The sequence below is a fragment of the Triticum urartu genome, chromosome 1A, assembly GCF_056163025.1.
Source record: "Triticum urartu cultivar PI428250 chromosome 1A, HENAU_Tu73, whole genome shotgun sequence".
Lineage (NCBI taxonomy): Eukaryota > Viridiplantae > Streptophyta > Magnoliopsida > Poales > Poaceae > Triticum > Triticum urartu.
In genome coordinates, this window is record NC_141873.1 from 141673280 (window position 1) to 141700099 (window position 26820).

Here is a 26820-nt window from a genome sequence, read left to right on the forward strand (position 1 = left end):
CTAAAAGATTTCTAGAAGCAAAATTCAATCCGGCATAAAAATTCTGAACAATCATCCACAAATTTAAACCATGAGTAGGGCAATTACGTATCATTAATTTCATTCTCTCCCAAGCTTGTGAAACATGTTCATGATCAAGTTGCTTAAAGTTCATAATATCATTTCTAAGAGAGATGATCTTAGTGGGAGAAAAATACTAAGAGATAAAAGCATCTTTGCACTTGTTCCATGAATCAATACTATTTTTAGGCAAAGACGAAAACCAAGATTTAACACGATCTCTAAGCGAAAAAGGAAATAGCTTCAATTTAGCAATATAATTATCCACATCTTTCTTCTTTTGCATGTCACACAAATCAACGAAGCTATTTAGATGGGTAGCGACATCTTCACTAGGAAGGTCGGAAAACGGATCTTTCATGACAAGATTCAGCAAAGCAGTATTAGTTTTACAAGATTCAGTATTAGTAAGAGGAGCAATCGGAGTGCTAATAAAATCATTGTTGTTGGTATTGGTGAAGTCACACAATTTAGTATTATCTTGAGCCATCGTGATAAGCAAGCAAACTAACACACAAGTAGACAAAAAGCAAGCGAACAAAAAGAGGCAAATAGAGAAAGAGAGGGAGGATAGAGAGTGAGAGGGCAAATAAAACGGCAAGGGTGAAGTGGGGGAGAGGAAAACGAGAGGCAAATGACAAATAATGTAATGCGGGAGATAAGGGTATGTGATGGGTACTTGGTATGTTGACTTTTCGAAGACCTCCCCGGCAACGGCGCCAGAAATGGCTCATTGACGGGAGATAAAATTTTAACTTGGCTTCGTGTGAGCTTCCCCGGCAACGGCGCCAGAAATCCTTCTTGCTACGTCTTGAGCACTGCGTTGGTTTTCCCCGAAGAGGAAGGGATGATGCAGCAAAGTAGCGTAAGTATTTCCCTCAGTTTTTGAGAACAAGGCATCAATCCAGTAGGAGGCTACGCGCGAGTCCCTCATACCTACACAAAACAAATAAATCCTCGCAACCAACGCAAACAGGGGTTGTCAATCCCTATAAGGCCACTTACGAGAGTGAGATCTGATAGATATGATAAACATAATATTTTTGGTATTTTTGTGATAAAGATGCAAAGTAAAATAAAGGCAAAGTAAATAACAAATGAAATAACTAAGTAGTAGGAGATCAATATGATAAAGATAGACCCCGAGGCCATAGGTTTCACTAGTGGCTTCTCTCGAGAGCATAAGTATTCTACGGTGGGTGAACAAATTACTGTTGAGCAATTGACAGAATTGAGCATAGTTATGAGAATATCTAGGCATGATCATGTATATAGGCATCACGTCCAAGACAAGTAGACCGACTCCTGCCTGCGTCTACTACTATTACTCCACTCATCGACCACTATCCAGCATGCATCTAGAGTATTAAGTTAAAAATAGAGTAACACCTTAAGCAAGATGACATGATGTAGAGGGACAGACTCATGCAATATGAAGAAAACCCCATCTTGTTATCCTCGATGGCAACAATACAATACGTGCCTTGCTGCCCCTACTGTCACTTGGAAAGGACACGACAAGATTGAACCCAAAGCTATGCACTTCTCCCATTGCAAGAAAGATCAATCTAGTAGGCCAAACCAAACTAATAATTCGAAGAGACGTGCAAAGATAACCAATCATACATAAAAGAATCCAGAGAAGATTCAAATATTGTTCATAGATAGACTTGATCATAAACCCACAATTCATCGGTCTCAACAAAAACACCGCAAAAAGAAGATTACTTCGAATAGTTCTCCACAAGAGAGGGGTGAACATTATATTGAGATCCAAAAAGAGAGAAGAAGCCATCTAGCTACTAACTATGGACCCGTAGGTCTGAAGTAAACTACTCACACTTCATCAGAGAGGCTATGGTGTTGATGTAGAAGCCCTCCGTGATCGATGCCCCCTCCGGTGGAGCTCCGGAACAGGCCCCAAGATGGGATCTTGTGGATACCAAAAGTTACGACGGTGGAATTAGGGTTTTGGCTCCGTATTTGATCGTTTGGGGGTACGTGGATATATATAGGAGGAAGGAGTACGTCGGTGGAGCAACAGGGGCCCCACGAGGGTGGAGGGCGCGCCTGGTAGGGGTGGGCGCGCCCCCTACCTCGTGGCCTCCTATTTCCTTTCTTGACGTAGGGTCCAAGTCTCTCGGGTCTTGTTCGTTGAGGAAATCACGTTCCCGAAGGTTTCATTCCGTTTGGACTCCGTTTGATATTCCTTTTCTTAGAAACCCTAAAACAGGCAAAAAACAACAATTCTGGGCTGGGCCTCCGGTTAATAGGTTAGTCCCAAAAATAATATAAAAGTGGATAATAAAGCCCAATAATGTCCAAAACAGTAGATAATATAGCATGGAGCAATCAAAAATTAGATACGTTGGAGACGTATCAAGAGGTTTGTAGGACAGTAGAAAATTTCCCTCAAGTGGATGACCTAAGGTTTATCAATACGTGGGAGGCATAGGATGAAGATGGTCTCTCTCAAACAACCCTGCAACCAAATAGCAAAGAGTCTCTTGTGTCCTCAACACACCCAATACAATGGTAAATTGTATAGGTGCACTAGTTCGGCGAAGAGATGGTGATACAAGTGCAATATGGATGATAGATATAGGTTTTTGTAATCTTAAAATATAAAACAGCAAGGTAACTAATGATAATAGTGAGCGAAAACGGTATTGCAATGCATTGAAATAAGGCCTAGGGTTCATACTTTCACTAGTGCAGGTTCTCTCAACAATAATAACATAATTGGATCATATAACAATCCCTCAACATGCAACAAAGAGTCACTCCAAAGTCACTAATAGCGGAGAACAAACGAAGAGATTATTGTAGGGTACAAAAGCACCTCAAAGTTATTCTTTCTGATCGATCTATTCAAGAGTCCGTAGTAAAATAACACGAAGCTATTCTTTCCGTTTGATCTATCCTAGAGTTCGTACTAGAATAACACCTTAAGACACAAATCAACCAAAACCCTAATGTCACCTAGATACTCCAATGTGACCTCAAGTATCCGTGGGTATGATTATACGGTATGCATCACATAATCTCAGATTCATCTATTCAACCAACACAAAGAACCTCAAAGAGTGCCCCAAAGTTTCTACCGGAGAGTCAATACGGAAACGTGTGCCAACCCCTATGCATAAGTTCACGAGGTCACGGAGCTCGCAAGTTGATCACCAAAACATACATCAAGTGGATCATGTGAATATCCCATTGTCACCACAGATAAGCACATGCAAGACATACATCAAGTGTTCTCAAATCCTTAAAGACTCAATCCGATAAGATAATTTCAAAGGGAAAACTCCATCCATTACAAGAGAGTAGAGGGGGAGAAACATCATAAGATCCAACTATAATAGCAAAGCTCGCAATACATCAAGATTGTGCCGAATCAAGAACACGAGAGAGAGAGTTCAAACACATAGCTACTGGTACATACCCCCAGCCCCGAGGGTGAACTATTTCCTCCTCGTCATGGAGAGCACCGGATGATGAAGATGGCCACCAGAGAGGGGTTCCCCCCTCCGACAGGGTGCCGGAACAGGTCTAGATTGGTTTTCGGTGGCTACGGAGGCTTGCGGCGGCGGAACTCCCGATCTAGGTTTCTTTTCGGGGGATTTTGTATTTATAGGAATTTTTGGCGTCGGGAACAAGTCAGGGTGTCCCCGAGTCGTCCACGAGATAGGGGGGCGCACCCCCACCCTCGTGGAAGGCTCGGGACTCTTCTAGCCCAACTCTTTTTTACTTTGGGGGCTTCTTTTGGTCCATAAAAAATCATCAAAAATTGGCATGTCAATTGGGCTTCGTTTGGTATTCCTTTTCTGTAGAACTCAAAAACAAGGAAAAAACAAAAACTGGCACTAGGCTCTAGGTTAATAGGTTAGTCCCAAAAATCATATAAAATAACATATAAATGCATATAAAACATCCAAGATTGATAATATAATAGCATGGAACAATCAAAAATTATAGATACATTGGAGACGTATCAAGCATCCCCAAGCTTAATTCCTGCTCGTCCTCGAGTAGGTAAATGATAAAAACAGAATTTTTGATGTGGAATGCTACCTAGCATAATTATCAATGTAATTTTCTTTATTGTGGCATGAATGTTCAGATCCGCAAGATTCAAGACAAAAGTTTAATATTGACATAAAAATAATAATACTTCAAGCATAATAACCAAGCAATTATGTCTTCTCAAAATGACATAGCCAAAGAAAGCTCATCCCTACAAAATCATATAGTTTGGCCATGCTTCATTTTCATCACACAAAATGCTCCTATCATGCACAACCCCGATGACAAGCCAAGCAATTGTTTCATACTTTAATATTCTTAAATGTTTTCAACTTTCACGCAATACATGCGCGCAAGCCATGGACATAGCACTATAGGTGGAACAGAATATGATGATTGAGGTTGTGTGGAGAAGACAAAAAGGGAGAAAGTCTCACATCGACGCGGCTAATCAACGGGCTATGGAGATGCCATCAATTGATGTCAATGCAAGGAGTATGGATTGCCATGCAACGAATGCACTAGAGCTATAAATGTATGAAAGATCAACAAAATAAACAAAGTGGGTGTGCATCCAACTTGCCTGCTCACGAAGACCTAGGGAATTTGAGGAAGCCCATTGTTGGAATATACAAGCCAAGTTCTATAATGAAAATACCCACTAGTATATGAAAGTGATAGAATAAGAGACTCTCTATCATGAAGATCATGGTGGTACTTTGAAGCACAAGTGTGGTAAAAGGATAGTAACATTGCCCCTTCTCTCTTTTTCTCTCATTTTTTGTTTTTTTGTTTTTTGGGCCTTCTCTCTTTTTTTATTTGGCCTTTCTCTTTTTTTTTATTTCCTCACACGGGACAATGCTCTAATAATGATGAGCATCACACTTCTATTTATATACAACTCAAAAATTACAGCTCGATACTAGAACAAAATATGACTATATAAATGCCTCCGGCGGTGTACCAGAATATGCAATGATTCAAGAGTGACATGTATAAAAAATTATGAGCAGTGGCTTTGCCACAAATACGATGTCAACTACATGATCATGCAAGGCAATATGACAATGATGAAGCGTGTCATAATAAAAGAAACGGTGGAAAGTTACATGGCAATATATCTCGGAATGGCTATGGAAATGCCATAATAGATAGGTACGGTGGCTGTTTTGAGGAAGATATAAGGAGGCTTATGTGTGATAGAGAATATCATATCACGTGGTTTGGATGCACCGGCGAAGTTTGCACCAACTCTCGAGGTGAGAAAGGGCAATGCATGGTACCAAAGAGGCTAGCAATGATGGAAGGGTGAGAGTGCGTATAATCCATGGACTCAACATTAGTCATAAAGAACTCACACACTTATTGCAAAAGTCTACAAGTCATCAAAAAACCAAGCACTACGCGCATGCTCCTAGGGGGATAGATTGGTAGGAAAAGACCATCGCTCGTCCCCGACCGCCACTCATAAGGAAGGCAATTAAAGAAACACCTCATGCTTCAGATTTGTCACACAATGGTTACCATACGTGCATGCTACGGGACTTGCAAACCTCAACACAAGTATTTCTCAATTTCACAATTACTCAACTAGCATGACTCTACTATCACCATCTTCATATCTCAAAAACAACCATCAAGTATCAAACTTCTCATAGTATTCAATGCACTCTATATGAAAGTTTTTATTAGACCCATCTTGAATACCCATCATATTAGGACTAATTTTATAACCAAAGCAAATTACCATGCTGTTCTAAAATACTCTCAAAATAATATAAGTGAAGCATGAGAGTTCATTAATTTCTTCAAAACAAAGCCACAGTCGTTCTCTAAAAGATATAAGTGAAGTACTAGAGCCAACGACAAACTACTCCGAAAGATATAAGTGAAGATCAATGAGTAGTTGAATAATTATGCAGCTATGTGAAGACTCTCTAATATTTAAGAATTTCAGATCTTGGAATATTATTCAAACAGCAAGCAAAACAAAATAAAATAAAATGACGCTCCAAGCAAAACACATATCATGTGATGAATAAAAATATAGCTCGAAGTAAAGTTACCGATGAACGAAGACGAAAGAGGGGATGCCATCCGGGGCATCCCAAGCTTAGGCTATTGGTTGTCCTTGAATATTTCCTTGGGGTGCCTTGGGCACCTCCAAGCTTAGGATATTTCCAGTCCTTATTCCATACTCCATCGAATCTTTACCCAAAACTTGAAAACTTCACAACAAAAACTTAACAGAGAACTCGTAAGCTCCGTTAGTATAAGAAAACAAATCACCACTTAGGTACTATTGTGAACTCATTCTAAATTCATATTTGTGTAATATCTACTATATTCCAACTTCTCTATGGTTCATACCCTCCGGTACTACTCATAGATTCATCAAAATAAGCAAACAACACATAGAAAATAGAATGTGTCAAAAACAGAACAGTCTATAGTAATCTGGAGGTTTCGAATACTTCTGTAACTCCAAAAATTCTTAAAAATTAGGAAGACCAGGATAAAAAGTATATTGACCTACTGCAGTTAGAATTGGTATTTTATCGCTCTCTGGTAAAAAATGATAATTATTTTCGTTAGCGCATATTTTCTGTTTTTATCAGCAAGATCAAAAACAATCACCCAAGAAGGTCCTAAAGGCTTTACTTGGCACAAAAACTAATTAAATCATACAAAACACAATCATAACAGAAGCTAGCTGAATTATTTATTACTAAACAAGAACAAAAAGCAAAGAGCAAAAATAAAATTGGGTTGCCTCCCAACAAGCGCTATCGTTTAACGCCCCTAGCTAGGCATGGAGATTTCAATGATGCTCACATAAAAGATAAGAATTGAAACATAAAGAGAGCATCATGTAGAATATGACTAGCACATTTAAGTCTAACCCACTTCCTATGCATAGGGATTTTGTGAGCAAAAAATTTATGGGAACAAGAATCAACTAGCATAGGAAACCAAAACAAGCATAACTTCAAAACTTTAAGCACATAGAGAGGAAACTTGGTATTATTGCAATTCCTACAAGCATATATTCCTCCCTCATAATAATTTTCAGTGGCATCATGAATGAATTCAACAATATAACCATCACATAAATCATTCTTTTCATGATCTACAAGCATAGAATTTTTACTACTCTCTACATAAGCAAATTTCTTCTTATGAGTAGTAGTGGAAGCAAACTCAACAAAATAACTATAATGTGAGGCATAATCCAATTGAAAATAAAAATCATGATGACAAGTTTCGTGGTTATCATTGTTCTTTATAGCATACATGTCATCACAATAATCATCACAGATAGCAACTTTGTTCTCATAATCAATTGGAACCTCTTCCGAAATAGTGGATTCATCACTAAATAAAGTCATGACCTCCCCGAAACCACTTTCATCAACATAATCATCATAAAAAGGAGGCATGCTATCATCATAATAAATTTGCTAATCAAAACCCTGGGGACTAAAAATATCATCTTCATCAAACATAGCACCCCCAAGCTTGTGGCTTTGCATATCATTAGCATCATGGATATTCAAAGAATTCATATTAAAAACATTGCAATCATGCTTATCATCCAAAGATTTAGTGCCAAACATTTTAATACATTCTTCTTCTAACACTTTGGTACAATTATCATAATCCTTATTTTCACGAGAGACATTAAAAATATGAAGCATATGAGGCACCCTCAATTCCATTTTTTAGTTTTCATTTATAAACTAAACTAGTGATAAAACAAGAAACAAAAAGATTCGATTGCAAGATCTAAAGATATACCTTCAAGTGCTAACCTCCCCGGCAACGGCGCCAGAAAAGAGCTTGATGTCTACTACACAACCTTATTGTAGACTTTGCTGGGCCTCCAAGTGCAGAGGTTTGTAGGACAGTAGAAAATTTCTCTCAAGTGGATGACCTAAGGTTTATCAATCCATGGGAGGCGTAGGATGAAGATGGTCTCTCTCAAACAACCCTGCAACCAAATATCAAAGAGTCTCTTGTGTCCCCAACACACCCAATACAATGGTAAATTGTATAGGTGCACTAGTTCGGCGAAGAGATGGTGATACAAGTGCAATATGGATGGTAGATATATGTTTTTGTAATCTGAAAATATAAAAACAGCAAGGTAACTAATGATAAAAGTGAGCGAAAACGGTATTGCAATGCGTTGAAACAAGGCCTAGGGTTCATACTTTCACTAGTGCAGGTTCTCTCAACAATAATAACATAATTGGATCATATAACAATCCCTCAACATGCAACAAAGAGTCACTCCAAAGTCACTAATAGAGGAGAACAAACGAAGAGGTTATTGTAGGGTACGAAACCACCTCAAAGTTATTCTTTCTGATCTATCTATTCAAGAGTCCGCAATAAAATAACACGAAGCTATTCTTTCCGTTCGATCTATCCTAGAGTTCGTACTAGAATAACACCTTAAGACACAAATCAACCAAAACCCTAATGTCATCTAGATACTCCAATGTCACCTCAAGTATCCATGGGTATGATTATATGATATGCATCACACAATATCAGATTCCTCTATTCAACCAACACAAAGAACTTCAAATAGTGCCCCAAATTTTCTACCGGAGAGTCAAGACGAAAACGTGTGCCAACCCCTATGCATAAGTTCACGAGGTCACGGAACTCGCTAGTTGATCACCAAAACATACATCAAGTGGATCACGCGAATATCCCATTGTCACCAAAGATAAGCACATGCAAGACATACATCAAGTGTTCTCAAATCCTTAAAGACTCAATCCGATAAGATAACTTCAAAGGGAAAACTCCATCCATTACAAGAGAGTAGAGGGGGAGAAACATCATAAGATCCAACTATAATAGCAAAGCTCGCGATACATCAAAATCGTGCCGAATCAAGAACACGAGAGAGAGAAAGAGAGATCAAACACATAGCTACTGGTACATACCCTCAGTCCCGAGGGTGAACTACTCCCTCCTCGTCATGGAGAGCACCGGGATGATGAAGATGGCCACCAGAGAGGGATTCCCCCTCCGACAGGGTGACGGAACGGGTCTAGATTGGTTTTCGGTGGCTACGGAGGCTTGCGGCGGCGGAACTCCCGATCTAGGTTTCTTTTCGGGGTTTATGTATTTATAGGAATTTTTGGCATTGGGAACAAGTCAGGGGGTCCCTAAGTTGTCCACGAGATAGGGGGCGCGCCCAGGGGGTAGGGCACGCCCCCACCCTCGTGGAAGGCTCGGGACTTTTCTGGCCCAGATCTTTTACTCCGGGGGCTTCTTTTGGTCCATAAAAAATCATCAAAAATTGGCACGTCAATTGGGCTCCGTTTGGTATCCCTTTTCTGTAAAACTCAAAAACAAGGAAAAAACAGAAACTAGCACTCGGCTCTAGGTTAATAGGTTAGTCCCAAAAATCATATAAAATAGCATATAAATGCATATAAAACATCCAAGATTGATAATATAATAGCATGGAACAATCAAAAATTATAGATACGTTGGAGACGTATCAGGCGCCACTATCTTTAGAATAAAAAACATCACATTTGCATTGCATTTAATTCATGCATGTCCGACATAAACTGATTAGGATATGCATAGGTAGGGAACAATATACTCCCTCCGTCCCATAATATAGGAGCATTTTTGACACTAGCACTCTTATATTATGGGACGGAGGGAGTAATAGATAAGCCTTGAGATCAAATTCAGAAAACAGCAAAGAATTGACTCACACAACACAACAGACAATAAGCGATACGTTTCAACATCTTTTAGCATAGAAACTGAGGTCGAAATTAGTTAACATGGACACTAAAGAATAAACACCACGTAGATCATGAATGCCTAGATATCAAGCATACAATCATTCATGCCATATGTGAGAATATTTAAAAGGCTAAAACCAAATCTTTCAATGTAACGCCCAAGATGCGGCTATATCTCCCATGTGTTGAGGCACGACTTAGAGGCATAAGCGCATTTTGGTTTTCTCGCAAGAAGGGTCATATTCACACAATCCATGTAATGAACAAGGATAGATAAAAAGTTGGCTTACAATCGCCACATCACACAATGATCGAATACATCATACATCATTTAGAGTACACACATGGTCTGACTACGGACATATTCAAATGAAAAGAAGACAACCCCAAATGCTAGTTCCCGATCGTCCCAACTGAGGCCACTACTGATCATCCGGAAAATACACGTAGTAACGGCCAAAGTCCTCGTCAAACTCCCACTTGAGTTCGGTGGCATCACCTGCACTGGTATCATTGGCAGATGCAACTGTTTTGGTACTATTCGTGAGTCACGAGGACTCGGCAATCTCAAAACCCACGAGATCAAGACTATTTAAGCTTATGGGTAGGATGTGGTTAGGAGGTGGAGTTGCAGCAAGCGCTAAGCAAATATGGTGGCTAACATACGAGTACAAGAGTAAGATGAGAAACTACACAATAGTCGTAAACTAGAAGTGATCAATAAATGATCCTGAACTACTTACGTTCAAACATAACCCAACTGTGTTCACTTCCCGGAATCCACCGAAAGGAGACCATCACGGTTACAGACGCGGTTGATGCATTTTAATTAAGTCAAGTGTCAAGTTCTCTACAACTGGATATTAACAAATTCCCATCTGCCACATAACCGCAGGCACGACTCTCGAAAGTTTATACCCTGCAGGGGTGTCGCAACTTAGCTCATCACAAGCTCTCACCATCAACGATTGATATTCCTTCTCTCGGAATAACTCGATTAGTCTTGAAATCCCAGTTACAAGACATTTCGACAATGGTAAACAAGACCAGCAAGACCGCCTGATGTGCCGACAAATCCCGATAGGAGCTGCACATATCTCATTCTCCGGGCACACCGGATGGGACACGATACGAGTAAAACCAACCCTCGAGTTTCCCCGAGGTGGCCCCGTAGGCTGCCTGGTTCGGACCGACACTTAGAGGAGCACTGGCTCGAGGGGTTGAATTAAGATAATCCTCGGGTTAATTACTCCCTAGGAAAATTTTAGTTGATATTAGGCAAATGTTAAAACCAAGGTTGGGCCTTGCTGGAGGAGTTTTATTCAAAGAAAACTGTCAAGGGGGTCCCATAACCCCAACCGCGTAAGGAACGCAAAATCAAGGAACATAACACCGATATCACAGGAACTAGGGCGGCAAGAGTGGAACAAAACACCAAGAAAAGGCCAAACCTTCCACCCTTTGCCAAGTATATAGATGCATTAATGAAAATAAGAGATATTGTGATATCCCAACATATCCATGTTCCAACATGGAACATCCTGCTCTGCACCTGCAACTAGCAACGCTATAAGAGGGGCTGAGCAAAAGCGGTAACATAGCCAAACAACGATTTGCTAGGAAGGTGGGTTAGAGGCTTGACATGGAAATATGGGAGGCATAATTCAAAGTCGGATCGATTTTATTCAGACAGAATCGAGTCATAAGATCGAGTCATGGAATCAAGCATTCTACAAGATTTACTCAAATAAGATATTCCGTATGCACACAAGAAATTTATATGGGTTCTATAGAGTTTTGACACTAAATCTGGAGTAAAGAACGTACACATCAATGCTAGCTGTATTCCACTTCTTTTTATGGCTAACCTACCATCTAGCTTGCATGTATGGAACATATATGAGAGGGAAATATATAGAACATTTAAACCTTCAATGCATGAAATTTACTTAGGTTCTTTTCAGAGTGCGTGAATAGTCGATCACTTGTCTATCTGACGTGGAGTGCTAAACCTTGAAGGTTCTTGCTCTCCTTCTCCGATCAATCTTGAAGCATCCTCCTTTTCACGCCAATTTAATCTAGGGTCCAAGAGCTAGATCAAATGTGTCGGCGGTTCAGCGTTTGGGCTTGGGAGGGGAATAAAGGTCCATGAGGTATATGAAAAGGGGTTTGGATGATGGCATACCATTCTACAACAACTAAAGAAATGGCTTAGATAAATTAGTAGAATCGAACATAGTCCATAACATAGTCGGGATTGTACAGTTTTGTACAGGATTCTATGATTTGGATCGCGATTCAACATGGATTCTACCTGATCCAGATTTGTAGTGGGATTTGGATCGACATGCTTTCGTAGGGTCGTGAAGTCGTAGGATTCTAGCAGTCGAGTCGGGATTTTGACTACCTTGGGCATGATAAACACGTGGTAGGTAGCGCGACATAGCGATAGAATGAACAATTAGCAAGGAAAGATAGAAGTGATATCGGGGGTAATGATGATCTTGGCTGCAAAGTTCTCAGGGTTGTCGAAAGCTTGCTCCTCGTAAACGTACTCAATAGGATCCTCATTCACGAACTCGTCTCCCGGCTCTACCCAAAGCAAGAACACAAGCAACGGAACAACAATCAATCACGGATTCACGGTGCAATGCACGAGCAACATGATGCAAGACATGGCATGGAATGCAAGGTATGACGTGCACTGCATATGGGTACTCCGGAAGGAAAAGGATGATAATGGCATCAACTTGGCAAACCAAGCATGCCACTGGAAAGATGGAGTGATTTTAGTCGAAATCAATATAAAGATCATGGAAATGGACACACGGTTTGCAAATGACGAGCAAAACAAGAACGATGCAAAACTGCACTTTACAACATCATACTCCCTCCGTAAACTAATATAAGAGCGTTTAGAATACTAAAATAGTGATCTAAACGCTCTTATATTAGTTTACAGAGGGAATACCACTTAATATGCATCATGAAACTATGCTACAACACTCCAACATAGCAACAAAGCACATGTAGTAAAGAACAAGTGAATCTCTACAAATCATGAATACTGAGCTCCTGCTAGAACAAAGTAGAACAAGCCTAAAACATCATGGCAAAAATGTAAATGATAACAGTTTCACAGACTTAGTGAAAATACTAAACATGGCATAAACAGCATCGGGTAGCAATGTTTAGTACTAGCAAACAACATGCTACAGGATCATAACATGGCAAACAAGAGCATGGCATGCTAGTACTAAAGGCAATGAACAAAAGTCCCTTACTGAACTTTAGCCAAAGATGCACAGAAAAGATGGTAGCATCAATGCAAACATGGCAAGTGATATGAACAGTTTCAGACTTGGTACAAAACATAGCATGGCAGAAATAGATTCATGATGGCAACTTTGCAAGCTCATGCCACTCACCACAAAGCATTTCATGGCATCACAAGGTAACCAACAGTAAGAAGACACATTTATGAAGCTCAACATGGCAAGCACAAGTTCATAGGGTGCATGAATCACTAGCCAAACAGATGGCAAAAATGCACTTCATGTTAACAATCTGCCAGCAACAACATTTAGCAAAAGTAGAGCATGGTAATGACAAGCTACAGTACTCCACAATTACAAACAGAGGCATGAATGGATAGAGCATAACCATATCTTCAAAACACTCTTACTGACCTTCCTCAAAATATGCATGGATCTACTTGTGGCAACAAGTCAACATAGCAACATATTGTAACAGGAAAGGACTTAGCAGAAAAACTAAGTGTCTGAAATCAGCAACATCATGCGGCCTACTTTGCATGCTTGTGCTAGTGATACGTCTCCGTCGTATCTATAATTTTTTATTGTTCCATGCCAATATTCTACAACTTTCATATACTTTTGGCAACTTTTTATACTGTTTTTGGGACTAACATATTGATCCAGTGCCCAGTGCCAGTTCCTGTTTGTTGCATGTTTTTTGTTTCGTAGAATATCCATATCAAACGGAGTCCAAACGGAATAAAAACTGACGGAGATTTTTTTTGGAATATATATGATTTTTGGGAAGAATCCACGCGATACGATGCTGCGCCCTGGGGAGGCAAACACGCCCCTGACCCTCGTGGCCACCCTGTAAGGCGGTTGATGCCCTTCTTTCGCCGCAAGAAAGCTAATATCCGGATAGAGATCGTGTTAAAATTTCAGCCCAATCGGAGTTACGGATCTCCGGGAATATAAGAAACGGTGAAAGGATAGAATCTGAGAACGCAGAAACAGAGAGAGACAGAGAGACAGATACAATCTCGGAGGGCTCTCGCCCCTCCCATGCCATGGAGGACATGGACCAAAGGGGAAACCCTTCTCCCATCTAGGGAGGAGGTCAAGTAAGAAGAAGAAGGAGGGGGGCTCTCTCCCCCTCGCTTCCGGTGGCATCGGAGTGCCATCGGGGGCCATCATCATCACCGCGATCTACATCAACACCTCCGCCATCTTCACCAACATCTCCATCACCTTCCCCCCTCTATCTACATTGGTCCACTCTCCCGCAACCCGCTGTACCCTCTACTTGAACATGGTGCTTTATGCTTCATATTATTATCCAATGATGTGTTGCCATCCTATGATGTCTGAGTAGATTTTCGTTGTCCTATTGGTGGTTGATGAATTGCTTTGATTGATTTAATTTGCTTGTGGTTATGTTGCTGTCCTTTGGTGCCCATCATATGATTGCGCGCGTGGATCACACCCTAGGGTTAGTTGTATGCTGATAGGACTATGTATTGGAGGGCAAGAGTGACAGAAGCTTCAACCTAGCATAGAATTGCATACGGGATTGAAGGGGGACCAATATATCTTAATGCTATGGTTGGGTTTTACCTTAATGAACGTTAGTAGTTGCGGATGCTTGCTAATAGTTCCAATCATAAGTTCATAGAATTCCAAGTCAGGGATGACATGCTAGCAGTGGCCTCTCCCACATAATACTTGCTATCGGTCTAGTAAAGTAGTCAATTGCTTAGGGGGAATTTCGCAACTCCTACCACCACTTTTCCATACTCGCTATATTTACTTTATTGCTTCTTTACTTACAACAACCCCTACTTTTTATTTACGTAATCTTTATTATCTTGCAAACCTATCCAAAAACACCTACAAAGTACTTCTAGTTTCATACTTGTTCTATGTAAAGCGAACGTCAAGCGTGCGTAGAGTTGTATCGGTGGTCGATAGAACTTGAGGGAATATTTGTTCTACCTTTAGCTCCTCGTTGGGTTCAACACTCTTACTTATCGAAAACTGTTGCGATCCCCTATACTTGTGGGTTATCAAGACCTTTTTCTGGCGCCGTTGCGGGGGAGCAATAGCATGGGGTGAATATTCTCGTGTGTGCTTGTTTGCTTTATCACTAAGTAATTTTTATTTTCTATTCTTAGTTGTTTTCTATCTTTAGTTATGGGTAGGAAACGCAAATTACCAAAAAATTAGTTGTACCTACTAAACCAATGGTTGAACAACCACTCAAAATCTATCACACTTCTGAAGCTTATTACTTGGATCATCTTTGATCCCTATGTGCTCGTGCTGAAACCCCAACTAGCTTAGTTGGGAGCAAATCTTTAGATGAGCATGCTTATTATGTGCGACACCAAATATCCGAAAAAGGGAAAACTTTACTGGATCAAATTCATTGTTTGCAATGCTATGCTTGGAATTTATGTGAAATATATGATTATACTTGTTGGTCTGAAGACCCTAAGAAACACCTTCCCTACCAATGTTTGTTTAGTGATAATGGAATCGTATCCTCTTATGCTAAGGGTGTTTATAGTTACTATGATGTTCAACAAATTGAAGAATTTGTTGCTTTTAAGGGTGCTTACGAAATTGCTTCTTTGATTGAAAAGTATGATGTTACTCTTTACAAATCTGAAATTTTTGCCATATTTAAATATTGCTATGATAATTATGCTTCTAATGCCTATGTTGAACTATATATTGAGGACTACTCCGCTGTCCAAGAAGAGACTAATATTTTGCAGGAGTCTATGGAAGAAGAAATTGATGAAATTGTGAGCTTATTGGATGAGAAAGATGAGGAGAAGAGCAAAGAACAAAAGGAGGAAGAGCGGATTGATCACCTATGCCCACCTTCTAATGAGAGTAACTCTTCAACTCATACATTGTTTAATTTCCCTTCATGCTTACCGAAGGATGAATGCTATGATAATTGCTATGATCCCGTCGATTCTTTTGAAATATCCCTTTTTGATGATGCTTGCTATGCTTGTGGCCAAGATGCTAGTATGAATTATGATTATGGAGATGAACTTTCTATAGTTCCTTATGTTAAACATGAAATTGTTGCTATTGCACCCACGTATGATAGTCCTATTATCTTTTTGAATTCTCCCGACTACACTATATCGGAGAAGTTTGCACTTATTAAGGATTATATTGATGGGTTGCCTTTTACCGTTGCACATGATGATTTTGATGAATATAATATGCATGTGCTTGCTGCTCCTACTTGCAATTATTATGAGAGAGGAACTATATCTCCACCTCTCTATGTTTCCAATATGATAAAATTGCAAGAAACTGTTTATACTATGCATTAGCCTTTACTTTGTGTGCATGAATTGTTCTTTTATGACATTCCAATGCATAGGAAGAGAGTTAGACTTCGTTATTGCATGATATATGTTACTTTGTGCTCACTACTAAATTATAAATTATTGTTAATTAAAATTGGCTTTGATATACCTTGGGATCCGGGTGGATTCATTACTTGAGCACTATATGCCTAGCTTAATGGCTTTAAAGAAAGCGCTGCCAGGGAGACAACCCGGAAGTTTTAGAGAGTCATTTATTTCTGTTTAGTGCTTTTATATATATAGTTTAAAAACAACAAAAATAAAGAGGGGAACCCAAAAATTTTTCAAAAAGGAAAGCGAAAGTGAGAAGACAAGCATTGTTGAAGTGGGAGCTAGCCTTGAACTTTGTTCATGCTCACGGGAACTTTGTGAATCTTGATTACAGAAACTTTTCAATAAAAATAATTATCCCCTTGTACAATTCCATTGTATTATAAAAATAATGTGCCAAGGTTTTCCTTTAGGATGTTTACATTTGCTTGATGGTTTGTACGGTGCAGGACAGAAACTTTGGCTGTAGTGCGCGATTTTACATTTTAAGCTGGAACGTCAAATGGTTCTGATTCTTTTTGCACTGTCTTCCTATACAAATTGTTTATTTTTCCTAATTTTGTTAGAATTTTTCAAGTATCAGAAGTATGGTAAAAGTTCAGATTATTACAGACTGTTCTGTTTTAGACAGATTCTGTTTTTGATGCATAGTTTGCTTGTTTTGATGAAATGATCGATTCATATCAGTGGGTTAAGCCATGAAAAAGTTATATTACAGTACAAACAATGCAAAAACAAAATATTAATTGGTTTGAAATAGTACTTAGAGTAGTGATTTGCTTTATTATACTAACGGATCTTACCGAGTTTTCTGTTGAAGTTTTGTGTGGATGAAGTGTTCGATGATGGAGAAGGTTTCGATGTGAGAAGAAGGAAGAGAGGCAAGAGCTCAAGCTTGGGGATTCCCGAGGCACCCCAAGTAAATATTCAAGGAGATTCAAGCATCTAAGCTTGGGGATGCTGGGAAGGCATCCCCTCTTTCTTCAACAAGTATCGGTATGTTTTCGGATTCGTTTCGTTCATGCGATATGTGCAATCTTGGAGCGTCTTTTGCATTTAGTTTTCATTTTTCTTTTATGCACCATGCTGGTATGAGATAGTACTTGGTTTATTTATAGTGCTCATTGCACTTCACTTATATCTTTTGAGTATGGCTTTATAGAATGCTTCATGTGCTTCACCTATATCATTTGAAGTTTGGATTGCCTGTTTCTCTTCACTTAGACAACTGCCATTTGTAGAATGCTCTTTTGCTTCACTTATATTTGTTAGAGCGTGGGAATATCTTTTGTAGAAAGAATTAAACTCTCTTGCTTCACTTATATCTATTTAGAGAGATGACAGGAACTGGTCATTCACATGGTTAGTCATAAAATCCTACATAAACTTGTAGATCACTGAATATGATATGTTTGATTCCTTGCAATAGTTTTGCGATATAAAGGTGGTGATATTAGAGTCATGCTAGTCAAGTAATTGTGAAATTGAGAAATACTTGTGTTGAGGTTTGCAAGTCCCGTAGCATGCACGTATGGTGAACCGTTATGTAACAAAGTCGGAGCATGAGGTGTTTATTGATTGTCTTCCTTATGAGTAGCGGTCGGGGACGAGCGATGGTATTTTCCTACCAATCTATCCCCCTAGGAGCATGCACATAGTACTTTGTTTCGATGACTAATAGATTTTTGCAATAAGTATGTGAGTTCTTTATGACTAATGTTGAGTCCATGGATTATACACACTCTCACCCTTCCATCATTGCTAGCCTCTTCGGTACCGTGCATTGCCCCTTCTCACCTCAAGAGTTGGTGCAAACTTCGCCGGTGCATCCAAACCCCGTGATATGATACGCTCTGTCACACATAAACCTCCTTATACCTTCCTCAAAACAGCCACCATACCTACCTATCATGGCATTTCCATAGCCATTCCGAGATATATTGCCATGCAACTTCCATCATCATCATATACATGACTTGAGCATTTATTGTCATATTGCTTTGCATGATCGTAAGATAGCTAGCATGATGTTTTCATGGCTTGTCCGTTTTTTGATGTCATTGCTACGCTAGATCATTGCACATCCCGGTACACCGCCGGAGGCATTCATATAGATTCATATCTTTGTTCTAGATATCGAGTTGTAAGTAAATAAAAGTGTGATGATCATCATTATTTGGACATTGCCCCAGTGAGGAAAGGATGATGGAGACTATGATTCCCCCATAAGTCGGGATGAGACTCCGGACGGAAAAAGGCCATAAAAAGAGAAGGCCCAAAAAAACAAAAAAAAGAGAAAACAAAAAAATGAGAGAAAAAGAGAGAAGGGGCAATGTTACTATCCTTTTTCCACACTTTTGCTTCAAAGTAGCACCATGTTCTTCATATAGAGAGTCTCTTGAGTTATCACTTTCATATACTAGTGGGAATTTTCATTATAGAACTTGGCTTGTATATTCCGATGATGGGCTTCCTCAAATGCCCGAGGTCTTCATGAGCAAGCAAGTTGGATGCACACCCACTTAGTTTCAGTTAGAGCTTTCATACACTTATAGCTCTAGTGCATCCGTTGCATGGCAATCCCTACTCACTCACATTGATATCTATTGATGGGCATCTCCATAGCCCGTTGATACGCCTAGTTGATGTGAGACTATCTTCTCCTTTTTGTCTTCTCCACCATCATATTCTATTCCACCTATAGTGCTATGTCCATGGCTCACGCTCATGTATTGCGTGAAAGTTGAAAATGTTTGAGAACGTCAAAAGTATGAAACAATTGCTTGGCTTGTCATCGGGGTTGTGCATGATGTGAATATTTTGTGTGGTGAAGATGGAGCATAGCCAGACTATATGATTTTGTAGGGATAACTTTCTTTGGCCATGTTATTTTGAAAAGACATGATTGCTTTATTAGTAGGCTTGAAGTATTATTGTTTTTATGTCAAATGATAGACTATTGCTTTGAATCACTCGTGTCTTAATATTCATGCCATGATTAGATATGTGATCAAGATTATGCTAGGTAGCATTCCACATCAAAAATTATCTTTTTTATCATTTACCTACTCGAGGACGAGCAGGAATTAAGCTTGGGGATGCTGATACGCCTCCGTCGTATCTATAATTTTTTATTGTTCCATGCCAATATTCTACAACTTTCATATACTTTTGGCAACTTTTTATACTATTTTTGGGACTAACATATTGATCCAGTGCCCAGTGCCAGTTCCTGTTTGTTGCATGTTTTTTGTTTCGCAGAATATCCATATCAAACGGAGTCCAAATGGAATAAAAACTGACGGAGATTTTTTTGGAATATATATGATTTTTGGGAAGACGAATCCACGCGAGACGATGCTCGAGGGGCCCACGAGGTAGGGGGCACCCCCTGGGGAGGCAAGCGCGCCCCTGACCCTCGTGGCCACCTCGTAAGGCGGTTGACGCCCTTATTTCTCTGCAAGAAAGCTAATATCCGGATAGAGATCGTGTTAAAATTTCAGCCCAATCGGAGTTACGGATCTCCGGGAATATAAGAAACGGTGAAAGGGTAGAATCTGAGAACGCAGAAACAGAGAGAGACAGAGAGACAGATCCAATCTCGGAGGGGCTCTCGCCCCTCCCGTGCCATGGAGGCCATGGACCAGAGGGGAAACCCTTCTCCCATCTAGGGAGGAGGTCAAGGAAGAAGAAGAAGGAGGGGGGCTCTCCCCCCTCGCTTCCAGTGGCACCGGAGTGCCACCGGGGGCCATCATCATCACCGCGATCTACACCAACAACTCCGCCATCTTCACCAACATCTCCATCACCCTCCCCCCTATATCTACAGTGGTCCACTCTCCTACAACCCTCTGTACCCTCTACTTGAACATGGTGCTTTATGCTTCATATTATTATCCAATGATGTGTTGCCATCCTATGATGTCTGAGTAGATTTTCGTTGTCCTATTGGTGGTTGATGAATTGCTATGATTGATTTAATTTGCTTGTGGTTATGTTGCTGTCCTTTGGTGCCCATCATATGATTGCGCACGTGGATCACACCCTAGGGTTAGTTGTATGTTGATAGGACTATGTATTGGAGGGCAAGAGTGATAGAAGCTTCAACCTAGCATAGAAATTGATGCATACGGGATTGAAGGGGGACCAATATATCTTAATGCTATGGTTGGGTTTTACCTTAATGAACGTTAGTAGTTGCGGATGCTTGCTAATAGTTCTAATCATAAGTGCATAGAATTCCAAGTCAGGGATGACATGCTAGCAGTGGCCTCTCCCACATAATACTTGCTATAGGTCTAGTAAAGTAGTCAATTGCTTAGGGGCAATTTCGCAACTCCTACCACCACTTTTCCATACTCGCTATATTTACTTTATTGCTTCTTTACTTACAACAACCCCTACTTTTTATTTATGTAATCTTTATTATCTTGCAAACCTATCCAAAAACACCTACAAAGTACTTCTAGTTTCATACTTGTTCTAGGTAAAGCGAACGTCAAGCGTGCGTAGAGTTGTATCGGTGGTTGATAGAACTTGAGGGAATATTTGTTCTACCTTTAGCTCCTCGTTGGGTTCGACACTCTTACTTATCGAAAACTGTTGCAATCCCCTATACTTGTGGGTTATCAGCTATTCACCACAGAGCTCATAAAAATACAAGGCTTGCACCACTGTAAAGATGGCATGAAGGTGCTCCTAAAACATGTGGACATGATGCTCAAAGGATGCACACACAAAATGCTATGAAAATGACAAATCAGCAAGTTACAATGAATTCCAGCAGACAACATCATATAGCACTTTTGCAATGAATATTAGGGCATCAATATGGAAAGTAACATGCACGAAAATGACACTAGCATGTAGAGCATCACGAGACGAACATTTCGATATATCATATGCACAAATCGGAGCTAAGGGCACGGAGATGTGGCATGGCAAAGATGGGCACATGAGATAGAAATCTGGAGATTTAGTGTGAACCACCTCGCAGATCTAGGGTTCCCGATGCGGAAATCGAGGCCGGAGATGGGGGGGGTGCCGGCCGGAGTTGGCGGAGAGGACGCCGGCGGGTCGGGGACGCCGGATCCGGGCGGCGCCGGCCCGGATTTGACCGGAGTCGCCGGCGAGGTGTGGTGGGGCGCTCGGGCACGAGGCGGCGGCGTTGGGCGGCGGCGCGGTGGAGCGGTGGCGTCGGGCGGCGAGGCGACGGTCGGCACGGGGGACGGCGAGCGCGGGCGGTGGGAGGCGCTGGACGAGCGGGAGGCGGCGGCGGGAGGCGAACGGGCCGGGGGGCCCACGATGGGCCGCGGTGGGCCGGCGGCGGGGCGCAGTGGAGAGGCGACCGGCTGACACGTGGCGCGCGCGAGTTGGTCCGGGCGTGGCGACGGACGTGTCCGGTGCCGTCCGGACGTGTCCGGCGCAGAGGATGGTGGAGCTTAGGGTTTGGACCGAGAATTTCGGGGGAAGATGCATATTTATAGGTAGGGGGAGCTTGGAGAGTCCAAATGAGGTGCCGTTTTCGCCCACACGATCGTGATCCAACGACAGAGAGCATGGAGGGGGTTTAGATGGGCCAGTGGGCTGTTGTAGAGGGGTGCTGGGCTGCAAAGAGAGAGGGGCTTTTGCGGTAACCCAGTTAAGCGTTGGGGCATCAAACGACCTCCAAATGGAATGAAATTTGACAGGCGGCCTACCGGTGATGTACCAAGGCCACTCGACAAATCTTGGCCCATTCCGAGAACATTTTTCTCCCGCTCACGAGACAAGATCTGAGGGGTGCAACGGGTGCATGTGTGAGTGTCGGATTCCGAAACGGACAACGGGGAAAATGACCGGATGCATGAGACAAACACGAATGCAAATGAGATGCACATGATGACATGAGATGAAATGCATGACATGAACAAACTGCAAAAATGAGTACAACACCCTACCATGAAAGATATAACATATCTAGCCGGAAATGGCAAGAGTTGGAGTTACAATTATGGAATGTTACATCCGGGGTGTTACAACTCTCCACCGCTACAAGAGGATCTCGACCCGAGATCTAGGACTGAAAGAACTCCGAATATTTAGAATGAAGGTGATCCTTGCGCTCCCAGGTGGCTTCTTGGTCGGAATGGTGAGACCACTTAACTTTCAAGAATTTGATCAACTTGTTGCGAGTTTTGCGCTCAGTTTCTTCAAGAATGGCAACAGGATGCTCATGATAAGACAAATCTTCTTGGAGATCAATCTCTTCGAAGTTGATAGTGCGCTCGGGGGTCTTGAAGCACTTGCTAAGCTGTGACACATGAAACACATCATGCACATTTGCGAAGTTGGACGGGAGCTCAAGTTGATAGGCGAGGTCGCCTCTTTTGCTAATGATCTTGAAAGGACCCACGTATCTTGGGGCAAGCTTCCCTTTGATACCGAAGCGTTGAGTTCCTTTCATTGGAGAGACACAGAGGTAGACATGGTCTTCGATCTCGAAAGCTAAGTCACGATGCTTGCTATCATATTAACTCTTCTGGCGCGACTACGCGGCTTTGAGATTTTCACGGATGACTTTACACATTTCTTCAGCTTCTATGGTCAAGTCATTGCCAAGAAGTTGGTGGTCACCAGTCTCGGACCAATTGAGAGGAGTACGACACTTTCCGCCATAAAGAATTTCAAATGGGGCCTTGCCCGAACTTGCTTGGAAGCTGTTATTGTAGGAGAACTCGGCATATGGGAGGCAATCTTCCCACTTCATACCGAAAGAGATGATACAAGCTCTAAGCATGTCTTCGAGGATTTGATTGACTTGCTCAACTTGGCCACTTGTTTGAGGATGGAAAGCCGTGCTGAAGCGAATGTTGGTGCCCATGGCCTTCTGGAAGGAGTCCCAGAACTTAGAAGTGAAAATGCTTCCACGGTATGAAGAGATCAATTGCAGAATTCCGTGCAACAAGACAATTCTGGAGGTGTATAGCTCAGCCAACTGAGCTGCCGTGATAGATTCTTTGATTGGAAGGAAATGATCCACTTTTGTAAGCTTGTCGATGACAATGAAGATACCATCATTCCCATGCTTGGACTTGGGAAATCGAGTGACAAAGTCCATTTCAATATGATCAAACTTCCATTTTGGAATAGCAAGAGGTCGGAGGAGACCAGCTGGTCGTTGGTGTTCTGCTTTCACTCTTCGACAGACATCACATTCATTCACGAATTGAGCAATTTCTTGCTTCATTCGAGTCCACCAATACGATTGCTTGAGGTCATGGTACATCTTCGAACTGCCTGGATGAATGGAAAGGAGAGAATTGTGTGCTTCATTCATTATGACCTTCCTTAGATCACCTTTAGGAACCACAATCCGGTCCTCGAAGAACAAAGTGTCTCTGTCATCAATGCGATAGCACTTGTATTTGGGTAAGCCCTTGGCGATACCGTGTTTCACCTTCTTCACCATGGTATCAAGGAGTTGTGCCTCACGAATTTGAACTTCCAAAGTTGTAGTGACTTGAAGGTTGGCAAGAAAACCTCGAGGAACAACTTGGAGGTTAAGCTTGCGGAAAGCTTCACAAAGATCCGGTTGGAATGGCTTGAGAATTAAGCTGTTGCAATAAGTCTTTCTGCTCAAAGCATCTGCAATCACATTGTCCTTGCCTGGAGTATATTCAATACTTGGATTGTACTCTTGAATCATTTCGACCCAACAAGTTTGGCAGAGGTTGAGGTTGGGTTGAGTGAAGATATATTTGATGCTCTTGTGATCGGTGAAAATGTCCACTTGCCTTCCCAACATGAGATGTCTCCATGTTATCAATGCATGGACAACTGCCGCCAACTCAAGATCATGAGTGGGGTAGTTCCTTTCGTTGGGCTTCAACTGACGAGAAGTATAAGCCACAACTTTCTTCTCTTGCATTAACACGACACCAAGACCTTGCAACGAGGCATCACATAAAACTTTGAAAGCCTTGGACTCATCAGGAGGAGTTAGGACAAGAGCTATGACAAGTTTCTCTTCGAGAGTGTTGAAAGCATTATCACTCAGGAGTCCAGGAATACTTGACATGATTCTGTAGGAGGTTGGAAAGATGCTTTGCAATCTTTGAGAAATTCTCAACGAATCTTCGGCAATAGCTTGCAAGCCCAAGGAAACTGCAGAGCTGCTTGACATTCTGAGGAGGCTCCCAATTCACAATTGTAGAAAACTTCTCTGGATTAACAGTAATGCCCTTGGCGGAGATGATGTGGCCAAGGTAAAAAACTTCATCAAGCCAAAACTCACATTTGGAAAACTTCACATAGAATTGATACTCTCTGAGCTTGTCGAGCACCAATCACAAATGTTTGGCATGATCCTTCTTATTCTTCAAGAACACCAAGATATCATCGAGATACACCAGGACGAATTCATTTGTGTAGGGGTTGAAGATGAAGTTCATCATATGAGAGAATGTTGGAGGGGTATTGACAAGGTCGAAAGACATGACAGTATATTCATAAGAACCAAAGCTTGTTCTGAATGCTGTCTTGGGGATATCTTCTTCAGGAATGTGAATCTGATGATAACCCATATGGAGGTCAAGCTTGGAGAACACCTTTGCACCTTTGAGTTGCGCGAATAGCTCATTGATGTTGGGAAGTGGGTACTTGTTCTTGATTGTCTTCTTGTTCAATGGACGGTAATCGATGCAAAGTCGGTCCGTGACATCCTTCTTCTGGACAAAAATAACACCACAACCCCACGGAGATGAACTCAGTCTGATCAAACGCAGACACTCTTGTTCATCGAGCTGTTTCTTCAATTCTTTCAGCTCCTTTGGTCCAAGCTTGTATGGACTCTTGCAAACGGGTTCAGTACCGGGCTCAAGATCGATAACGAACTCGACTGGCTGGTGAGGAGGCATACCCGGAAGCTCTTCTAGAAAGACATCTTGGTACTCACAAAAAACTAGAATCTGAGAAATAGCGTCTAACTAGCCCTTCTAATTGAGGGAAAACAACCGAATGGTTTCATCATGAGCAGCATAGATGATCACATCTCAGAAGAGTGTGTCAATTTAATTGAGGGAAAGACATCTTGGTACTCACAAACAACTGGAATATGAGAAATAACGTCTAACTCGCCCTTCTAATTGAGGGAAAACAACCAAATGGTTTCATCACGAGCAACATAGATGATCACATCTCAGAAGAGTGTGTCAATTTAATTTCCCTGGCAGCATATTCAAGGAATGCCTTGTGCTTAGAAAGCCAATCCATGCCCAGAGTTAGATCAATATCCGAGTCGCCGAGAACAACTGGGAAAGCCAGGAATTTATAGTTGCCCATCTTGATACCGACATTCGGAACCAACATACTAGAGCTCCAACGCTTAGCCAGAGAAACAACTTGCAATGCTTTAGGTAATGCCTCTGTGTCAAAATTGTGCTTCGATGCAAATGGATATGACATGAAAGAATGCGATGCACCAGAATCAAATAAGACTTTTGCAGGAATATCATTAACTGGAATATTACCCATTATCACTTCTGAAGAATCCTCTTCTTGAGCTGCATTCATCTTGTTCACCCTTGCATACTTGGGATTATGCTTGACCACTACATTGCTTGAAGACCTCACAGGAGGAGGAGGCAGAAGACGCCTTTGGTTGAAGCACTTGTTTGCATAGTGACCTTTCTGCTGACACTTGTTGCAAGTAACCTCTGAGAGCGGACGATGATAAGGAGGAGCACCTGTCCTCGGAGCTTGAGTCTGAGACATGTTCTGATAGCCTGGGTTGGGTGGGTGGGAAGATCCATGTCCACCTTTGTTCTTCTGTAGGGCTGAGGAAACGGAGGAGGCGGAGGAAGCCAGAACTTCTGTTGCTTAGCTACCACTTGAGAGGAAGAAGACGATTGAACTACATCCCTGATTCTATTCTTTGAAGCCTCACACTTGAGCTGAGCTCCTTCTTGCTTGAGGGCCATGTTATAGAACTGATCGAACTGAGTAGGCTCAACAAGAACGAGCGCTAACTGCAGATCCTCTCTGAGGCCACCCCTAAAGTGATAGATCATGCTCTTTTCATCAGGAACATCCTGCCTTACGAAGCGAGCAAGTTTCTGAAACTAGATGTTGTATTGGTACACGGACATGCTTCCTTGCTTGAGATTGCGGAATTCCTCACGCTTGCTCTCGGCAACAATTGTAGGAATGTGATGAGCTTTAAAGTCCCGACAGAAGTCAGTCCAGGTAATCACTCGACCTCCTCTGGAA